This window comes from Anolis carolinensis, unplaced genomic scaffold, assembly GCF_035594765.1.
Source record: "Anolis carolinensis isolate JA03-04 unplaced genomic scaffold, rAnoCar3.1.pri scaffold_8, whole genome shotgun sequence".
Taxonomy (NCBI): Eukaryota; Metazoa; Chordata; class Lepidosauria; order Squamata; family Dactyloidae; genus Anolis; species Anolis carolinensis.
The window spans coordinates 27,122,767-27,142,427 of NW_026943819.1; the positions used below are offsets into that span (position 1 = coordinate 27,122,767).

Genomic DNA, 19,661 nt, shown 5'->3' on the forward strand with positions numbered 1-19,661 from the left:
ATTTAGCACCAAAATATCACGATATATTGAAAACATTGACTACAAAAATGGCTTGGATTATCCAGAAGCTTGGATAAGCGAGGCTTGGAAAGTGAGACTCAACTGTAATACAAAAGTTACAATATGATTAAACCATTTTAATCCCAGAGTCTTCCATAATACTAGTCCAACTCTCAAAGCACTACACTGGTTTTTAAGACCAAATGTGCCAAAGTTTATATACATAGCACAGTTATGTCTTTGTTGATCCTCCAAAAAGAAGTCCAGTTGGAGGATATGCCATTGACCGGCCAGTCTTGCTTTAAAAACCTATCGCGAAAGTGACTCTGTACCTTCCAAGGCAATCTATTCCACTGACAAGCCGCTTGTGCTTCCAAGAAGTTGTTTTTAATCTTTTGCTGAAATCCCCCTTCTTATCATTCAAACTCACTGGTTTGGGCCTTAACCTTTGTCGAAATAGAAAATCCACCCTTGTTAATTAACTGTGGCTGGCAGTTGGTTCAAGAATTGTTAGAAGATTAATCCCCTGCTTTTTTTAATGACTAAATTTCAATCAATTTCCATATTAGGAGCCTCTCAAGGCGGTTAACTTGCGCGCCGAAAAGTCACATATCCATTTAAATGAACAAAAGCAACCACTTATTATTGGAAGGGTGGGCCGCTTTCGATTGTCTTCCGGTTCCAGCAATCAAGCAGAATCAAAACAACCGCACAGAGAGAGACAAAGGGAGGAAAAAGTCTATCCACGACCGGGGCCTTTGTGATTAAAGTTTGGTTCCTTTCTCCCACTGATTAATCAATGAAGGCAATTAATGCCTGAAGCTAAGGATGCCAATTAAAAAAAAACCACATAATCAGAAAGCAGAAAACAATACTGAGGTTTGATTCAAGCCAAGGAAAGATGTGAGTGTCAAACCACAGGAGGAGACCCTGAAGGGGCAAGATTGGGGATCAATTAAAAGAAATGTCAATCTTTTGTCCTATACAGAAAAACTGCTGGATTGAACGAAATGCCTCCTAGGAAATTCAAAATACATGCATTAACCCTCAAGAGGCATACTATTTTTTTAAATTGTGATCTTAAGAGTTCCTGGTGGCACAGCCGGTCAAACTGCTGAGCTGCTGAACTTCTTCTTCTTCTTCTTCTTCTTCTTCTTCTTCTTCTTCTTCTTATTATTATTATTATTATTATTATTATTATTATTATTATTTTATTATGACACATCAAACAAGATAGACATGCTGGATTTCGTATCACAAAATCACAAGTTAAACACTTCCCAAGTGTCTAGGACTGTGTGATGTATTTTTGGATGATGCGCCCAGATCCCAGTAGGGTGGCCTTTTGCAGTTGGCAGATCGTAATTTTGTCAATAATAATAATTATTATTATTATTATTATTATTATTACATATATGGGGCCGGGCTGTGGCGCAGCTGGCTAGTAACCAGCTGCTATAAATCACTACTGACCGAGAGGTCATGAGTTCGAAGCTCGGGTCGGGTTAAGCCTCCGACCATTAATAGCCCCGGCTTGCTGTTGACCTATGCAGCCCCGAAAGACAGTTGCACCTGTCAATTAGGGAAATTTAGGGACGCTTTATGCGGGAGGCTAATTTACAACACCATAAAACTGCCAGCAAAACACGAGGAAAGGAATGAGGAAGTACAGTCACGACTGGACGGTGAAGCAACAGCTCCCCCTGTGGCCGGAATCGTGAAGCTGGAAAAATGTTAAAAATGCCTCTGAGTCTGTCTAATGTATATTGTTTGTCTGTTGGCATTGAATGTTTGCCATATATGTGTTCATTGTAATCTGCCCTGAGTCCCCTTCGGGGTGAGAAATAAGGGCGGAATATAAATACTGTAAATAAATAAAGACAGTATTTCTACCCCGCCCTTCTCACCCAATAAGGGGACTCAGGGCGGCTTACAATATACAATGCATATATAAATAATCAGAGTAACATACAATTAGGTGCATTTCAAATCCGAACTGGGTCTTGCTGGCCAAAAAGTCAGGGTGAGTTCATTTTTGAACTGCTGGGGCTAACCTAGCAGTTCAAAAATGTGCAAATGTGAGTAGATCAATAGGTACTGTTCTGGTGGGGAGGTAACGGTGCTCCATGCAGTCATGCCGGCCACATGACTTAGGAGACGTCTAAGGATAACGCCGGCTCTTCAGCTTAGAAATGAAGATGAGCACCAACCCGCAGAGTTGGACATAACTAGATTTAATGTCAGGGGGAAACCTTTACCTTTACCCTATTACCCTAAAAGTCTATTCCAAGCATGGACAAACTGAATTAGCTCAATGGCAGAAAGCAACCAGTCTGGAGATGATTGAAAGTCCTAGATTTTGTAATATCTGGGATATTAAAATAGTAGGATATTTGAATCCTGGTTGTCTGGAGTCCCAGTCCATCACTCAAAGCATTACACCACACTGTCTCTTTAACCGCACACACATATAATGTATTCTTTACATTTCCATCAACACTTGCAGATTCTGCTGGCTGGCTCCATCTGTCCAGTTAATGACTTTGTACAATAACCTGTTTGCTTCATCTTTTTTTAAAAATGGACTAAGAAGGAGAAGGGAAAAAAGAGAGGGAAAGAAAGAGAGAGGCCCAATTATTATTCTGGGCAGCTGCCCACAATCCCATTGCTGCAGCGCCAGCAGCGCATCCCAAGTGCCACCGAGACCTCTGTTGCCAATTTCAGCTGACAAAACAAAGAGACAGAGAGAAGGTGTTCTGCAATGCTTTGCTTTTTAAAAAAAGGAAAACCTCACCATGATGAGGTGAAACAAGGCGGCATCTTCTGCTGACCTCTGAAGACTTGGAGGATGTTATTGTTTTGAGCCTCTTGGGTTGGAGTGAGACTGTTTTTTGCAAAGCACATTTACATGTTATATTTCTCAGCTCTCCCTTTCACTGACCCAGCCAATTTTAACCTATGAGTTTAGACTTACATTTTATTGGTACTAATGAATGTAATGTGTTTAAATATTATGTCTATGCCTTCTATAAAAGGATAATGAAATTTCGGCCTAGGACAAAACAACAAAACTACACATCCCAGAAACACTAAACCTGGCAGCACAACCCCTCATCCATGCCTCTACGTTCATACAACAAAAAGTAAAGAAATATAAAGTCCTAATTAGAGGCAGAGGAATAATTGTTTTTATCCAATTGCTGCCAGTTAGAAGGCTAAGCTCCACCCACTTTGTCTCCTAGCAACCCACTCAGCCCAGGGGACAGGCAGAGTTAGGCCTCACTTAGGCCTCTTCCACACTGCCTATAAAATACAGATTATCAGATTTGAACTTGGTTATATGGCAGTGTAGACTCAAGGCCCTTCCACACAGCTATATTACCCATTTATAATCTTATATTATCTGCTCTGAACTGGATTATCTTGAGTCCACACTGCCATATAATCCACTTCAGTGTGCATTTTATACAGTTGTGAAGAAGGGGCCTCATATAATCCAGTTCTAATCACATAATTCTTCAATACTTTATTTCCCATACCACCATACTTCACCACAGCAACGCGTGGCCGGGCACAGCTAGTTTAATATAAATGTGTTATGTGTTGTTAGTGGTGATGATGGTGGTGACTGGTAAGTGCTCAGTGAGGCTGAAATGGAGGCTTCCAATCCAAGGCAGAATTTTAATATTACCGTATATACTCGTATACTGTATAAGCCTACCCGAATATAAGCCAAGGCACGCTAATTTTACTACAAAAAACTGGGAAAACATTGACTCCAGCATAAGCCAAGGGTGGTAAATTTCAGAAATAAAAATAGATACCAATAAAATTACATTAATTGAGGCATCCGTAGGTTAAATGTTCTTGAATATTTACATCAAGCTCAAATTTAAGATAAGACTGTCCAACTCTGATCAAATCATTATTCTCATCTTCTTCAATGTAAATGTGCTTATGTATCCTTTTAATAATAATAGAGTGGCTCTATAATATTGGCTCGTGCAGGCTATCACTCAGAACTGGCCTGCTGTTAACACTTAAGTTGCTGGAAAAACATGTCTGGTATAGTCAGAATCAAGTAAAAACACTTGATTCATCATTTCACCCTTACACCAAAAATACACCAACAGTTGCAATCTACGCAGTTGCAGGATTAACTTCTGCAGATTTGAAAATCATTCACAGATTCGATTAAAATGTTCTCTCCAAGAATTTCTAACTTTTCCAAATCAACATCTGTTGGAATCAGAATCAAGATGAGATCCAGTCCATCAAAGGCTGAGCCAAGATGGTATCCAGAAGATGGAACTCAAGCAGAAGATGGTGCAGCTTACTGGAAATGTTTGGACTCCCAGTGTCGGTAACTAGGCATTTCTATGCATCACATGCCATCCAGTTGGCATGGCTAAACTTAGGCGGCAATAGGACGGGCTCTGTGGCCTCCGCGCTGTCCCCTGTGATTAGCATGCGCCGAGGCACATCTCCGCCTTTCATCTGCAGCATGCCTCGGCCCGCGCTCCTTCCCGCCGCTCCCACTAATAAGTGTACAAATGGATGTCGGTGCCATTCAGAGGAATAAAGGCAGAAAGCTCCACTCCGTGCCTGCTTCAATGGCAGCATTTTCCAAGGAACAAGGAGTTGGATTCAGGGGGTTGGTGCTGCGGGATGGCAGGGCTGTTGCTACAGTAACAAGGCCAACTAGCTTTCGGGGGGGTCAGTTTTTCCAGAGAGGAGATTTAGGAAAGGAAGAGCCACCCACTCTTAAAAGAAGAGCCTGCGAGTGCCAAAGGAAGTGACTCTTGGAAAACCCCAGGCTTACTCAGAAGGATAGGTCTGTTGGCTTTAAATTACAGGGAGAGGATTTGGATTGAACAGGAGGAAGAACTTCTCAATGCTAAGAGTGATCCTGCAATAGGACCAATGACTACAGATGTCTTCTAATCTATATACAGTAGAGTCTCACTTATCCAACATAAACGGGCAGGCAGAATGTTGGATAAGTGAATATGTTGGATAATAAGGAGGCACTAAGAAAAAGACTATTAAACATCAAATTAGGTTATTATTTTCCAAATTAAGCACCAAAACATCATGTTATACAACAAATTTGATAGAAAAAGTAGTTCAATACACAGTAATGCTATCTAGTAATTACTGTATTTACGAATTTAGCACCAAAATATCATGATGTATTGAAAGCATTGACTACAAAAATGCGTTGGATAATCCAGAACGTTGGATAAGCGAGTGTTGGATAAGTGAGACTCTACTGTATATAAAAGGTTAATGAAATTTCGGCCTAGGACAAAACAACAAAACTACACATCCCAGAAACACTAAACCTGGCAGCACAACCCCTCATCCATGCCTCTACGTTCATACAACAAAAAGTAAAGAAATATAAAGTCCTAATTAGAGGCAGAGGAATAATTGTTTTTATCCAATTGCTGCCAGTTAGAAGGCTAAGCTCCGCCCACTTGGTCTCCTAGCAACCCACTCAGCCCAAGGAAAAGGCAGAGTTAGGCCTCACTTAGGCCTCTTCCACACTGCCTATAAAATACAGATTATCTGATTTTAACTGGATTATATGGCAGTGTAGACTCAAGGCCCTTCCACAGTGCTATATAACCCATTGATAATCTTATATTATCTGCTTTGTACTGGATTATCTGGACTCCACACTGCCATACAATCCACTTCAGTGTGCATTTTATACAGCTGTGAAGAAGGGGCCTCATATAATCCAGTTCTAAGCAGATAATATAAGATTATAAATATAATATGTAATAATTACTGTGATATAATAATACAGAACAATAAAATCTCTAAAATCAGGACAGTAAATAAAGAGCAACACTGAAAGCATAAGCCACAGCAACGCGTGGCCGGACAAAGCTAGTATTATATATATATATATATATATATATATATATATATATATATGGCTATCTCAGGCATGGGCAAACTTTGGCCCTCCAGGTGTTTTGGACTTCAACTCCCACAATTCCTAACAGCCGGTAGGCTGTTAGGAATTGTGGGAGTTGAAGTCCAAAACACCTGGAGGGCCCAAGTTTGGACTTCAACTTTGGAGACACGACTTCATTCAAGTTTCATTAATATTTTCAAAACCGAAAGCCAAATTGGAAAGATTATAGCTTCTGCCAACCTGGAGGTTCGAAGGCATGCGATGCGAGTAGATTAATAGGTACTGCCTCGGCGGGAAGATAAAAGGGTGCCCCATGCAGACATGCCGGCAAAATAAGATCAGAGATGTCTATTGACAACAGACTCCTCGGCATGTAAAAATGGAACAAGAGCACCTTCCCATGGCTGGAGTTCAGCATCACCTCCAGATGCTGGAGATGAAAAAAGAGGAAGGCTTTTACCTTGTCTCCGTGTTGTATTATATGTCTTTGTATTAAAAGGTATTGAATTGTTGCTTTATATGGACTATAATCTGCTCTGAGTCCCTCTGGGGAGATGAAGCAAAATATTAATAAAGTGTATTATTCCACAACAAATACCTCATTTTGTGAAATAATATTACAGGCGAAATAAATGAACACAAGGAAGAAGTTTCTGAATGTGAAAAGAGCTGTTCAACAATGGTACTCACTGTTTCGGAGTCCGGTGGAAGCTCCTTCCTTGGAGACTTTAAAACAGAAACTGAATGGCCGTCTGTCAGGGGTGTTTTGATTGTGCTTTTCCTGCCTGGAAGAAAGGGTCGGACTAGATGACCTTTGGTTCTATGATTCTATGAACTCTTATGCTAAGGATTCAGATTTTGTAATATCTGTCTTTGGATATACAGTAGAGTCTCACTTATCCAACATAAATGGGCCGGCAGAACGTTGGATAAGCAAATATGTTGGATAATAAGGAGGGATTAAGGAAAAGCCTATTAAACATCAAATTAGGTTTTGATGTTACAAATTAAGCACCAAAACATCATATTATACAACAAATTTGACAGAAAAAGTAGTTCAATACGCAGTAATGCTATGTTGTAATTAATGTATTTACGAATTTAGCACCAAAATATCACAATATGTTGAAAACATTGACTACAAAACTGCATTGGATAATCCAGAATGTTGGATAAGTGAATGTTGGATAAGTGAGACTCTACTGTACATATATAGAGATTTCTTGAGATGGGACCCAGGTCTAAACACGAAATGCTTTGGTGTTTCACATACACTTTATATAGAGATGTTGAAGGGAATTGATACACATTAGTTTAGATATTTTTGTGCATGAAACAAAGCCTGCACACTGAACCATCAGAAAGCAACGATGCCACCCAAATGGAAAATTTTGGATTTTGAAGTGTTTCTTGTTTTGAAATTCTGGATAAGAAATGTTCAACCTGTAGCATTGCTAAGAATGCCAAGGATTACCGTATATACTCAAGTATAAGCTGACCCGAATATAAGCCGAGGCACCTAATTTTACCACAAAAAATTGGGAAAACATTGACTCCAGTATAAGCCGAGGGTGGTAAATTTCAGAAATAAAAACAGATACCAATAAAATCACATTAACTGAGGCATGAGTAGTTTAAATGTTTTTGAATCTTTACATCAAACTGTAATTTAAGATAGTACTGTCCAACTCTGATTAAATCACTATTTTCATCTTCTTCAATGTAAATGTGCTTATGTATCCTTTTAATAATAATAGAGTGAAATAATAAAAGCAATAATAATAAAAATAAATGCAGTAAAATAATAAATGCAATAATAAAGAGTAAAAATAGTAAATGCAATAACAATAAGAATACCAGAGTGAAATAATAAAGGTATTAATAATAAAAATAGAGTAAAATAATAAAGGTCATAATATCAATAATAATGGGGGGGCCCTGGTGGCACAGTGTGTTAAAGCGCTGAGCTGCTGAACTTGCAGACTGAAAGGTCCCAGGTTCAAATCCCAGGAGCGGAATGAGCGCCCACTGTTAGCCCCAGCTTCTGCCAACCTAACAGAAAACATGAAAATGTGAGTAGATCAATAGGTACCGCTCTGGCGGGAAGGTAACGGTGCTCCATGCAGTCATGCCAGTGGCCACATGACCTTGGAGGTGTCTACGGACAATGCCAGTTCTTCGGCTTAGAAATGAAGATGAGCACCAACCCCCAGAGTCAGACATGACTGGACTTAACGTCAGGGGAAACCTTTACCTCTACCTATCAATAATAATAGAGAAAAATAATAAATGTACCATATATACTCGAGTATAAGCCAACCTGAATATAAGCCCACCAGGACCTCACCCGAGTATAATCCGAGGTGTTTTTTTTTACAGTACTAAAAAAGGGCTGAAAAACTTGGCTTATACTCGAGTATATATGGTCTGTATTTCTCCATTGCTAAGCCAAAGCCCAGAGGAAATTGGGAATCAAATGCCCAGGTAAAATTCGAGCCCCAGTTGGTTTTCACCTTCCTCTTCAAAAGGTACATGCAGATCACAGGTTTATGCCAACCCACTTGAAAGACATCTTGAATCACGATTCCAGCTCTTCCTGGCATTCTTGTCAACAAGTTCGGAACGGCTCCAGGAATGCTTTTCAATGCCTCCTTCTCCCCATCCCCAGCTCCATCTGCTTCCTCTTAAACAATACATTTTTAAAATATTGGTCTTCCTTCATGCTCCTTTGCTACTCAGATTGCAATGTCTCTTCCACCTCAGTCCACATCCCTGCTCCGTTTGGGGCCGAGCAGACGCGGAGCAGCCATTCTGCTCAATGCAAGGAAGAAGCCGGTTCCAGGAGCGCTCCAACGCACCCGGGAAAGAGCCCTAAAAATAGCAGCCGTCTGGCTTGAACCTCCATGGAGAGGGCCCACTGCCATCCCTTGTTTGCCCCATTCATTCCTCCCTCCTCCTCCTCGTTGCGCATCTGCTAGGATCCTCTGCTTTTCCTGACTATGGGAAACGTTGGCTTGGCACCCAATTCCTCCTCTCCGAGAGTCACTAGGAAAGCTTAGAGATGCCCTGCCAACTCGGCTCGCTCCCTTCGTGCCTGTTTTGCAATTTTAATTTCTCACCTTCCTAAACAGCCAAGATTTATCATGCGCTCGACAGAAATATTTAATTTTCTAAATGTCTCTTATTCGTAGCAGCAAGCCGAGGGAGGGATCTGGAAGGGCTACGTTTCTGCCTGAATAACTGGCTGATTTGACAGCTAAAGTGAGGCCTCCTTCAGAGGGAAAAAGAAAAGGAAGGCATGACCTCGGTCTGTGCTCACAGTTGGGCTTCCCATCAGTGCCACTTCAGAGACAACCCCCCCCCCCCACCCTCCCCAAAGCAGAGCTTTTGCAATACAAGTGGGCCTGGAGCACGACGTCGCTTGAGATGAAGCTGCGAGAGCGAGTCTCTTTGGCTGCACCAGAAGGAAACGTCAGCTGGGCAGAAGCCCTGCATCAGCTTCTTGGCATCTCCTCGCTCATAACCATTGGCCCAGAGGGCTCACAGTTCCCAGACAAATTGGAAGAAGGAAACACGCAAGCTGTCACCGAAGCTCAAGGGCCCAAGCTTTGGAATCATAGAATCATAAAGTCAGAAGAGACCACATAGGCCATCCAGTCCAACCCTCCTGCCATGTAGGAAAAGCACAAAGTACACCTTGACAGATGGCCATCCAACCTCTGTTTAAAAGTCTCCAAAGCCAATGCCTCCACCAAACTCTGAGACAGGGAGTTCCATTGTTGAATGGCTCCTCTCACATTCAGAAAGTTCTTCCTAAAGTTCAGATGAAATCTCTTTTTCTGTAATTTGAACCCATGGCTCCATTGAGTCCTAGTCTCCAGCAAGAGAAAACAAATTACCATTGACCAGCAGGCAGAACTCCTTGACCTGTATTTTTTGCTTTTGTTTCTTATATAATTTCTCTCAGGTTGCAACCAGCTCTTTGGAAAACAAGTACAGTAGAGTCTCACTTATCCAAGACTCACTTATCCAAGCTTCTGGATGATCCAAGCCATTTTTGTAGTCAATGTTTTCAATATATCGTGATATTTTGGTGCTAATTTCATAAATACAGTAATTACAACATAACATTAATGCGTATTGAACTACTTTTTCTGTCAAATTTGATGTAAAGCATGATGTTTTGATGCTTAATTTGTAAAATCATAACCTAATTTGATGTTTAATAGGCTTTTCCTTAATCCCTGTGTATTATCCAAGATATTCGCTTATCCAAGCTTCTGCCGGCCCGTTTAGCTTGGATAGGTGAGACTCTACTGTAAATAAATAAATATTTAAGAAAAGCACAAAGTACACTTGACAGATGACCATCCAGCCTCTGTTTGAAAGTCTCCAAATGTCAAAGAGATTAGAAAACACTATAAAGGTTCAAAACATAAAATGTGGCATGTATATTAGAGCATCATGTAAAGGCCTCAGAAATAGTCAGGCCTCTCTGAGTACAGAGCTATCTTCTTTCCATGTCAAAGAGATAAGCAAACACTATAAAGGTTCAAAACATAAAATGCAATATGTGTATTAGAGCATCATATACACTCAATATTCACCTGAGAGTTAACAACAATAATAAATATATAGTAAGTACAGTCAACTGTTGTATCTTATAGACTGTAATGTTTTAAGGAATGCTCTAATATACATATTGCATTTTATATTTTGAACCTTATAGTACAGTAGAGTCTCACTTATCCAACATAAACGGGCCGGCAGAATGTTGGATAAGCGAATATGTTGGATAATAAGGAGGCATTAAGGAAAAGCCTATTAAACATCAAATTAGGTAATGATTTTACAAATGAAGCACCAAAACATCATGTTAGACAACAAATGTGGCAGAAAAAGTAGTTCAATATGCAGTAATGCTACATAGTAATTACTGTATTTACGAATTTAGCACCAAAATATCACAATATATTGAAAACATTGACTACAAAAATGTGTTGGATAATCCAGAACGTTGGATAAGTGAGACTCTACTGTATTTGTGTATCTCTTTGACATGTCTAGTATAGACATCTGTGTTTATTTATCATTAAAAGTCTTCAAAGCCAAAGTCTCCACCAAATTCTGAGACAGGGAGTTCCATTGTTGAATGGCTCCTCTCACATTCAGAAAGTTCTTCCTAAAGTTCAGATGAAATCTCCTTTTCTGTAATTTGAACCCATTGCTCCATTTAGTCCTAGTCTCCAGGAGCAGAAAATAAGCTGCTTCCTCTTCCTTGGGACAGTCTTTCCAATACTGAAACATAGCCATCATGTCTCCTCTCATCCTTCTCTTCTGCAGACTCAACAGACCCAGCTCTTTCAGCCGCTCCTCAGTGGGATTCATGATCTCCAGACCGTTTGCATGACATGTTCGAATCACATGCTTGAAAATGCTCACTGAGTAACATGGCTGCTTTGTGGAACAAATGGTGTCTTGTTATTATTGTATCTTCTTGTTATTATTATTAGCCCCAGCATCTGCCAACCTAGCGGTTTGAAAACATGCAAATGTGAGTAGAAAGGTAACGGTGCTCCATGCAGTCATGCCCATGGCCACATTCCCTTGGAGGTGTCTATGGACAATGCCAGCTCTCTGGCTTAGAAATGGAGATGAGCACCAACCCCCAGAGTCAGACGCATCTATGGCAGGTGAAACATCAGGAGAGAATACTTCTGGAACATGGCCATACAGCCCAGAAAACATACAACCACCCTGTGATCCTGGCCATGAAAGCCTTCGACAACACAAGTTGCCTTTTATCAGCATGTAGAACTCTGTCTCCTTTTTTGCTTTTGCTACTTATGCTCCTCAGACTGCTTTTAAAATAAATGAGAAATAAACAAATTACCACTGACCAGCAGGCAGAACTCCTTGACCTGTATTTTTTTTTGCTTTTGCTTCTTATATCTCAGGTTGCAACGAGTTCTTTGGAAAACAAGGTCCTCAGACCTGTCCATGGTGCTGAAGGACCCATCTCTGACCAATGCTTTTCTCTTATTTGAGTTTGCAGCTTCTTAAATTTAGTATGCAACCCCTGTCTGTTAACCCTTTGCTTTTGTTACCTGCTTCAAACTGTTGACCAATTTGCTTTCCAAGTGGCTTTATAACAAGGAAGGACAGGGCATGGGTCATTCAAACAGGAGTGTGCAACATTTTGCAAACTTGGATGCCCCTTTCTGCCTATTTGCAGAAAAGGAATTGGACTGCAAGCCATCTCTCTTCAACTGTAAGAACCTTGGCAGAAAGGTAGCATAGTAATACAGCCAACAATCCAAAGAGGTAAGGAGGAAGAGGAGATATCCAAGCCTTTGAAAATACCGTGGCAAAGATAAGAGCCAGAATATTCCTTTTCCAAGCAACCTTTGGACTTGGTGCCAGGTCTGATCATAAATCCCCCTGCGGCAACTGGCCCCTTGGAGGTTTGCATTGCCGTGCATGAAAGATGGATCCGTCAGCAGTCATTATCTATGATGCCTTAATTTTTCTCGATTGTACCAAACTGACAGCAGAGATATTGGAGTTCCTCTGCTTCTTTCATGTCTGAGGATTTGCGTCCCTCAGCCAGACCGCACTGAGACATGTCCCATGCTTTCAGAACATTTCTAAAACAAGAAAATGACTGCTGCCCTTAAAGAATGATCCAGAGAGAGGAAAAGAGAAAGAGAGAGGGGATGAGAAGAGAGCATACGATTGCACTGCTAGATATCTGGGACTTAGCAACAGCCAATCTATCCTTACGGCAACATAAGCTCTGCAGAGAAGAAGAAATAAGATGTAGAAAATGTGAAACATGTCAAGGGGAGGGGAGAAGCCTCCTAAAAGCACAATTCTAGGAACAATTACAATGCAAATTGGAAGGAGACAAACAGTTCCACACCTGTTGAGGGAGAACTCGCTGAAAGTACTCTTTGTATTCCTTCTCCTACATAACTTTTCCATTTTATGGTGATTGTTTCTGACAGTTCGACTGCATTTCTACTTACAGACGCACTGGATCGCCCACTGCCAAAGAGGAAGGACAAACAAATCAGAGAGTTACCAATGGTTTTCCATGGAAGTTGAGTCTCTAAGGTAGAAGTAGAACCAGCCATGGGCCATGGGAAGCTCCCAGTGCAAGCCACAGCCACACATGGGCTCTGACCCATTGTTGTTGTTGTTGCTGTTGTTGTTGTTGTTGTGGTTGTTGTTGGCTTCAAGTCTGGTGAGCCTAAAGCAAACCGATCACAGGAGTTTTGGGGCAAAATCTATTCACTTTCTGCCTAAGGAATAATTTGAACCCAAATCTCTCTAAGGTGCATCTACACTGCTGAATTAATGCAGTTTGCATTTGAATTGGCTCAATACTATGGGATCCTGGGAGCTGTAGTTTGGTGTGACACAAGACAGACTATAAACTGCCCCAAATCCTAAAAGCTGCCTTCCTCGCAACGCTGTTCAGAGGATCAAATAAGTCTATTTATGCCAATTTGAGAGAGCCAATGTGATATAATGGTTGGTGTGTTGGACTATGACTCCGGAGACCAGAGTTCAAATCCTGCTTGGTCATCAAACCCACTTGAGCAAGTCACACTCTCTCGGCCTCAGAGGAGAGCAATGCCAAACGTCTTCTGAACAAACCCAGCCAAGAAAACCCTGTGACGGTTTCATCTTAAGGTCACCATAGCTCAGAAATGACTTAGAGACACACAACAACAACAACAACAACAACAACAAAAACAATAACCACCTGGGCTTGGAAAAAGGCAAGAAATATGAGTATAACAAATTGCAGGACTGTTGACCTTAATTTGCCAGTTCGAATCCAGGGAGAGTGGGTAAGCTCCCTCTGTCAGCTCCAGCTCCCAATTTATTTATTTATTTATTTACAGCATTTATATTCCACCCTTCTTTCTCACCCCGAAGGGGACTCAGGGCGGATCACATTACACATATAGGCAAACATTCAATGCCTTTTTAACATAGGACAAAGACAAACAACATAGCTCCGAGCGGGCCTCGAACTCATGACCTCCTGGTCAGAGTGATTGATTGCAGTTAATTGCAGCTGGTTTGCTCTCCCGTCTGCGCCACAGCCCCGGGCTAATATCATCCTCCCACAAGAATGATCAAAACATCTGGGTGTCCCTGGGTAATGTCCTTGCAGACAGCCGATTCTCTCACACCAGAAGTATAACAAATGCAAGTAGGAGATGAGACTCAGACATACACATTTGTCCAATGAAGCCTCGCATGTGTGAATGGTCTATCGTAGATATCCAAATTACTTTTGCTTTGGCTCTAAATATGAAGCACATTCTCCAGAGGAGACAATTCAGTTGCCATTGAGCACAAAATAATCAGGCGGTGCATATGGAGATGTAAACCAGCCCATTTGTCTGGCAGGAAACAAAGAAATAAAACCCAAGCCTTCAGTCACAATCAGAGCCGGCCCTAGGTATTTTTCAAGTGTAGGCGAACAGAATTTTGGCGCCCCCCCCCCCAAACCAATCACTGAAAAATAAAAGCGTTGGATAAGCGAAAATGTTGGATAATAAGGAAGTATAAAGGAAAAGCCTATAAAACATCAAATTACATTATGATTTTAAAAATTAAGCACCAAAACATCATGTTTTACAACAAATCAATAGAAAAAGCAGTTCAATACATGGTAATGTTATGTAGGGATTACTATATTTGCAAATTTAGCACTAAACATTGAACAGGGATATAGGGCAGTGTGGACTTAGATAACCCAGATAGCCCTCAGTATTAAAAAAAAAACCCTCTAAAATCAGGACAATAAATAAAGAACAACACTCTGAAAACAGAAGAAATCCAGACAGTAAACAATCAGGGACAGCTAACTCCTCCCAAAAAAAGATTCTCCCAGGCAAGAAGAAGCCAGGCCTTGAAGCCACAGGGCCATTAAATGCTAATCAAGGTGATTAATTACAACATTCACACCTGCTTCAAAGAAAAGTTCTTTCTCCCGCCCTGGACCTTCTACAGATATATAAACCCCACATACCTAGCTTCCAAGTTCCTACAGACCTCACAATCTCTGAAGGCCCCAAAGGTGGGCTTGCATGGTGCGAAGGTGGGTGTGCGCCGGCCGGAAGGCCCAGCGTGGGCACTGGGAGGCCCGAAAGAGAAGGAGGTGGAGAGTGGTGCCCTCCTCCCAGGACGATGGTGCCTCCGGGACGATGGCGCCACAGGCAAATGCCTATTTTGCCTTATGGTTGGACCGCCTCTGGTCACAATAAAAGAAAATATAAGCATGTTCCTTTAGCCAACGCCAGCCCTTCCCCATTCTCCATCCCTGACCACAAATAAACACTATGCATCCTGGCAGATTTGTGATAAGAATTACATATATATTTTAGCCACCCATCACTTTCTATTCCTTGCTTGCCAAATCCATCCAACAAAGCGGAAGAGGACACAAGCCCCTAAATAGCTGTAGAAACCCAACAATAAGCCACCCATAAAATGAATGCCCCCCCCCCAAAAAAAAAGGAACCCTGCAGAATTGCATTATGTTATCTTCCTGTCCCCTCCTGGCCATGCCGAATCTATTTGCTGCTTCCCGGTCCTCATAAAGAACCTCCTCCTGTCACCGCTAAAGGCTTTTGTCCTCCCGCATTCATTGACTAACTGCTCCCCATGGCTCCATGTTCTTTCATTCCTTTCAATATGTTCCTTGTTAGCTCGCATCCAAAATAAAAAACAGCAGCGTCACAAATAGAGAGACGGTTTCCCTGAGCAGTTTTTATGAACGCAAAGACGGCGGAGCAGGAGAAGGAATGGACGTTAAGTAGCGGTTTCGCAAAACCAAGTGCACACTTCTTTGCTCTCTTTATGAGACCCTACATGTTGCACCTCAGCACTGGTTCACCTTGCTCTTAACACACACTCCACCACAACAGGCTAGGTTTAAACAGTTTGTTGATAAAAGATAGCAAAGTCTGAATAAAAAGCAGTAAAGAAGGCAAACATCCAAATGCAATGGCAGTCAGGAAAAAGCAATATTCAAATGCAAAGGCAGTCAGTCAAAAAGGCTATAATCCAGAGGTAAAAGCAGTTTGCAGAATATAGTCCCAAGTCTCTGATATAGGAAATTAATCCTGAAAACAAGGCATTATGAACTTCAGTGTAAAATCCAAAACACAGATTCCAGGCATGACATAAATGAGAATCCTTAGACAAGGAGATGTGCTTCCAAAAATCAGTGTTGCTTTGTCTGAAATCTTTCCCTGTCTCTCTCAGATTTAACCAAGTTTACAAGCCAAAAAAAGCATTTCTCTGTCCTTGAGTTCCCACATGTTTGCCAGCGATTCTAAGGGAACATCTGGGATGATGAACCTTTAACCTTAACCTTGTATCTCTATCTAAGGAAGACTCCTCTGAGTCACTGCCTGAAACACCTGGAACTTGTTGATGTTCGAACTCCTGGGAAAGGTCACCCTGTTTCTTCACTAGCCTGCGGCCTCTCTGACAATTCCAAGCCAAAGCCTTCAACATTTCCAGCATCAGAGCCTTCGAGATTTCTCTCTTCGGCATTACTTTGGTCAGCCTGCATAAACCCAAATTCCCCTTCATCATCAGACTGAATCACAACACTACATCTGTTTTGGCAAGCAACAGTTGCCAATGGCTAGCAGGGCCCCAGTTACAAAGCTGAGGATGTAAACAGAAGGAATCTACCTGCCTTTCATTATGTAGGGGCAAGCAACAAAGTGGGGTCAAAATGGCAAAAGATTTCAGTGAGAAACACACAAATTCGGAGAGACTGCAACAGTTTGCTTTTGCCTGAGCCAACTGGGAAGGCCAAGATTTCGCTGAGGATGTAAACATAAGGAATCTACATGCCTTTCATTATCTAGCAATAAGCAACAGAGTGGGGTCAAAACGGCAAAGTTTTCAATGAAGAATAACACACAAATTTGGAGAAACTGCAACAGTTTGCTTCTGCCTGAGCCAACTGGGAAGGCCAAAATTTCACTGAGGATGTAAACATAAGGAATCTACCTGCCTTTCATTATGTAGGGACAAGCAACAAAGTGGGGTCAAAATGGCAAAAGTTTTCAATGAGGAAAAACACACAAATTCGGAGAGACTGCAGCAGTTTGCTTTTGCCTGAGCCAACTGGGAAGGCCAAGATTTCCCTTCCTTGGGTGCATCCACACTGTAGAATTAATGCTATTTGACACCAGTTGAACTGGCATGGCTCAATACTATGGCATCTCAAGAGTTGTGGTTTTACAAAGGTCTTTAGTCTTCTCTCCCAAAGGATGCTGAGGACTCACCAAATGTCAGATCCTAGGAATCCATAGCGTCGAGTCATGGCAGTTAAAGGGGTGTCAAACTGCATTAATTCTCCAGTGTGGAGCCAGCCTGAATCAGATGAAGAGTAATTTCATGGATGCCAAAGAGGCCTGTAGACTTGGTTCTGTTCAAGGCGCAAATGACAAACTGTCATTGTTAGTGAACAACCACGGCAAGACAGGCAGAAAGGGAACGGAGAGCTATTCTTGCAGCATAACACACAGTCGCAGGCCCAAGAGGGCAAAATGACTTCACTCTTTCCTACCAGTTGGATTTAACTTACATATATCCACACACAGCCAGCGCAGGCTTGATTCTTCTCTTCCATTTCAATGCCTTTCGCCCACTAATGAGCAGCTCCCGACTGCTTTAACAAGGACAGCTCTGGTTCTACCCACAGAGAGAACCATAATATGTAAAAATACATATTATTTCAACACATCAGACCAAGAATTGGCACATCAACTGACCTCTTGGGAGCAACTGAATTTCCACTATTGCACACATGCTCTTTTCATTCATCCACTCGCAACTCTTCGGAGTAATGGATAGATTCCTCTCTTCAGCAAAAGCCTTGCTCCTCTTCACAAACCCCATCCTTTGAAAGGAACAGATTCATGAGAACCTTAGCAGATCCTTAGCAGTTGGAAGACCCAACAAGAAAACAGTGCAAGATTTTGCCACAATTATGGTGGAGCCTTGCCTTCAAGATGTTGCTGGACTTCAAATCCCATCTCACTTGTTTCAGGACAGTTGAAGCAGGTAGTGGTTGCTGGCCTATATATGAAAGACCACAAGTTTTGCATCCCTACAATAGGTTCTAAGATCCCTCCAAATTAAGGAAGCTGCATTGAAGATGTTCTCGTTTCATGAGGGTGGCGCAATGGATCAAGTTATACTTCTTTGCCAAATCTGTGCCCTTTTCCTAATTCCCAACTCTTGAAAAGGACTTGAAAGCTGTGTATAGTCTCCTTATCGAATAGTCGGGGCTCATTAAATACACCGGCTCATTAAGTGCCCTTGGACTTGGCTCCAACAGAGACTCACGCACTTTGGAGCCCCGCTTTGTCCAAATAATCCCACTGAGAGTGAGAGAGCACAGTCCACCCCTAGTTAATTGGACTACAGGAAATTAAGTCCAAGGTCAGGTTTAAATGCCCTCTCCCATTGCTATAAAGCGGCGACATCTAATTCCGTCTTTCACAACCGATTATTTCCCAGGGTGGCACTGCACACCTTCTGACCCCTCCTGTGTCCTTTCTGCAGGCCTTAGGTCATTTTCAAGTGTAAGCAAACAGTATTTTGGCCCCCCCCCCCCCCAAAAAAATGCAGTGAGAGTGGAAGAAGAGAGCCATCGAGATTTCCCCAAAGTGCCGGGCCTTTACTGGAGGGAAGAGTTTCCTCCCTATGGCAAACGCCCAGCTTAGGGATACCGGGGAGGGGGCTTCAATAGCGCCCCCAAGGGATTGGCGCCCTCTGCATTTGCGTACTTCGCGTATAGGTTCAGCCGCCCCTGCCTTTCTGTGCTTTCCTTTTTTAAAATAACTGAAGTTTGCCCTCTCTGAGTCGGAGTAAGGAAAGAATCCATGCTCATAAACAACTACATGCCAGAAGCTGGTAAAAGCCAAACTGAAGAGCGAAGGGGATTTCTGGCTGGGTTTAATTTGTGATCCCTCCTCCCCTATGGCTCATTTGGATGCTCTCCCCAAAGGCTGTAAGTACTCCAGCACCCCATGAGAAAAAGGCCGTAAACTTCTTCGCTCGGGAGGGTTTCGATTGCCGCTCCGCAGCCTCCATAAGCAGCTCTCGCCAGGTGGCCCTCGGCACAGCTGTTCGGCGCTTCTCTCATTGTCGTCTGTGGGGCTTTTTTTGTTCTCCTCTCCTCAAAACAAACTTTCCTTTTAATTAAAGCTTTCTGATAGATGGGCATTAGAAGGGAATCAAAGAGAACAGCACGGTGTCAAGTGGGACTTGGGTCCCGTAAAATTGGAAACAACAAGCATCCCTTGGGAAGCAGGCACGGCAGTCGATTTGTAGTTGTATCCTTGTGTAGTCAGCTCCTCCACGTATGGAAAAATAAACAGAAACTCCCCAATTTTCAAGGGAAGAAAAGACAGCGAGACTTGATGTTTTAAGCTCTGTAACTGGCAAGTGGGTGCTGGCTGCTCTCTATAGCAATCCCATGTGAGTCAGAGGAGTCTGCTGGAGTGTTTCCACTGTGCCATCACCTAGGCATATCCTACATAGTTGTAAATAAGCTCTGACACTGCAAAAACACCATAAGCTTCTGAAGACCTCCTTCCAAAGGAAGCTAAACATGGGTAAGCACTATGCCCCAGCAACATATTGCCATTTGGAGAAGTGGGTGAGCGGAGCAGCTGTT

General features: G+C 42.1%; 1 protein-coding gene across 5 annotated transcripts in view; it reads right to left on the minus strand.

Annotated features, from left to right (window-relative positions):
* grik4 (glutamate ionotropic receptor kainate type subunit 4) overlaps positions 1–19,661 on the minus strand; it is a 611,856-nt gene that overhangs the window by 534,258 nt on the left and 57,937 nt on the right. For 3 of the 5 annotated variants that reach the window (XM_062961032.1, XM_062961033.1, XM_062961031.1), the window contains exon 2: positions 6,620–6,714. The exons of the other annotated variants lie outside the window; for them this stretch is intronic. The gene's annotated coding sequence lies outside the window, so the exon portion shown is untranslated. The remainder of the gene's footprint in view (positions 1–6,619; positions 6,715–19,661) is intronic. 5 annotated transcript variants of the gene reach the window in all.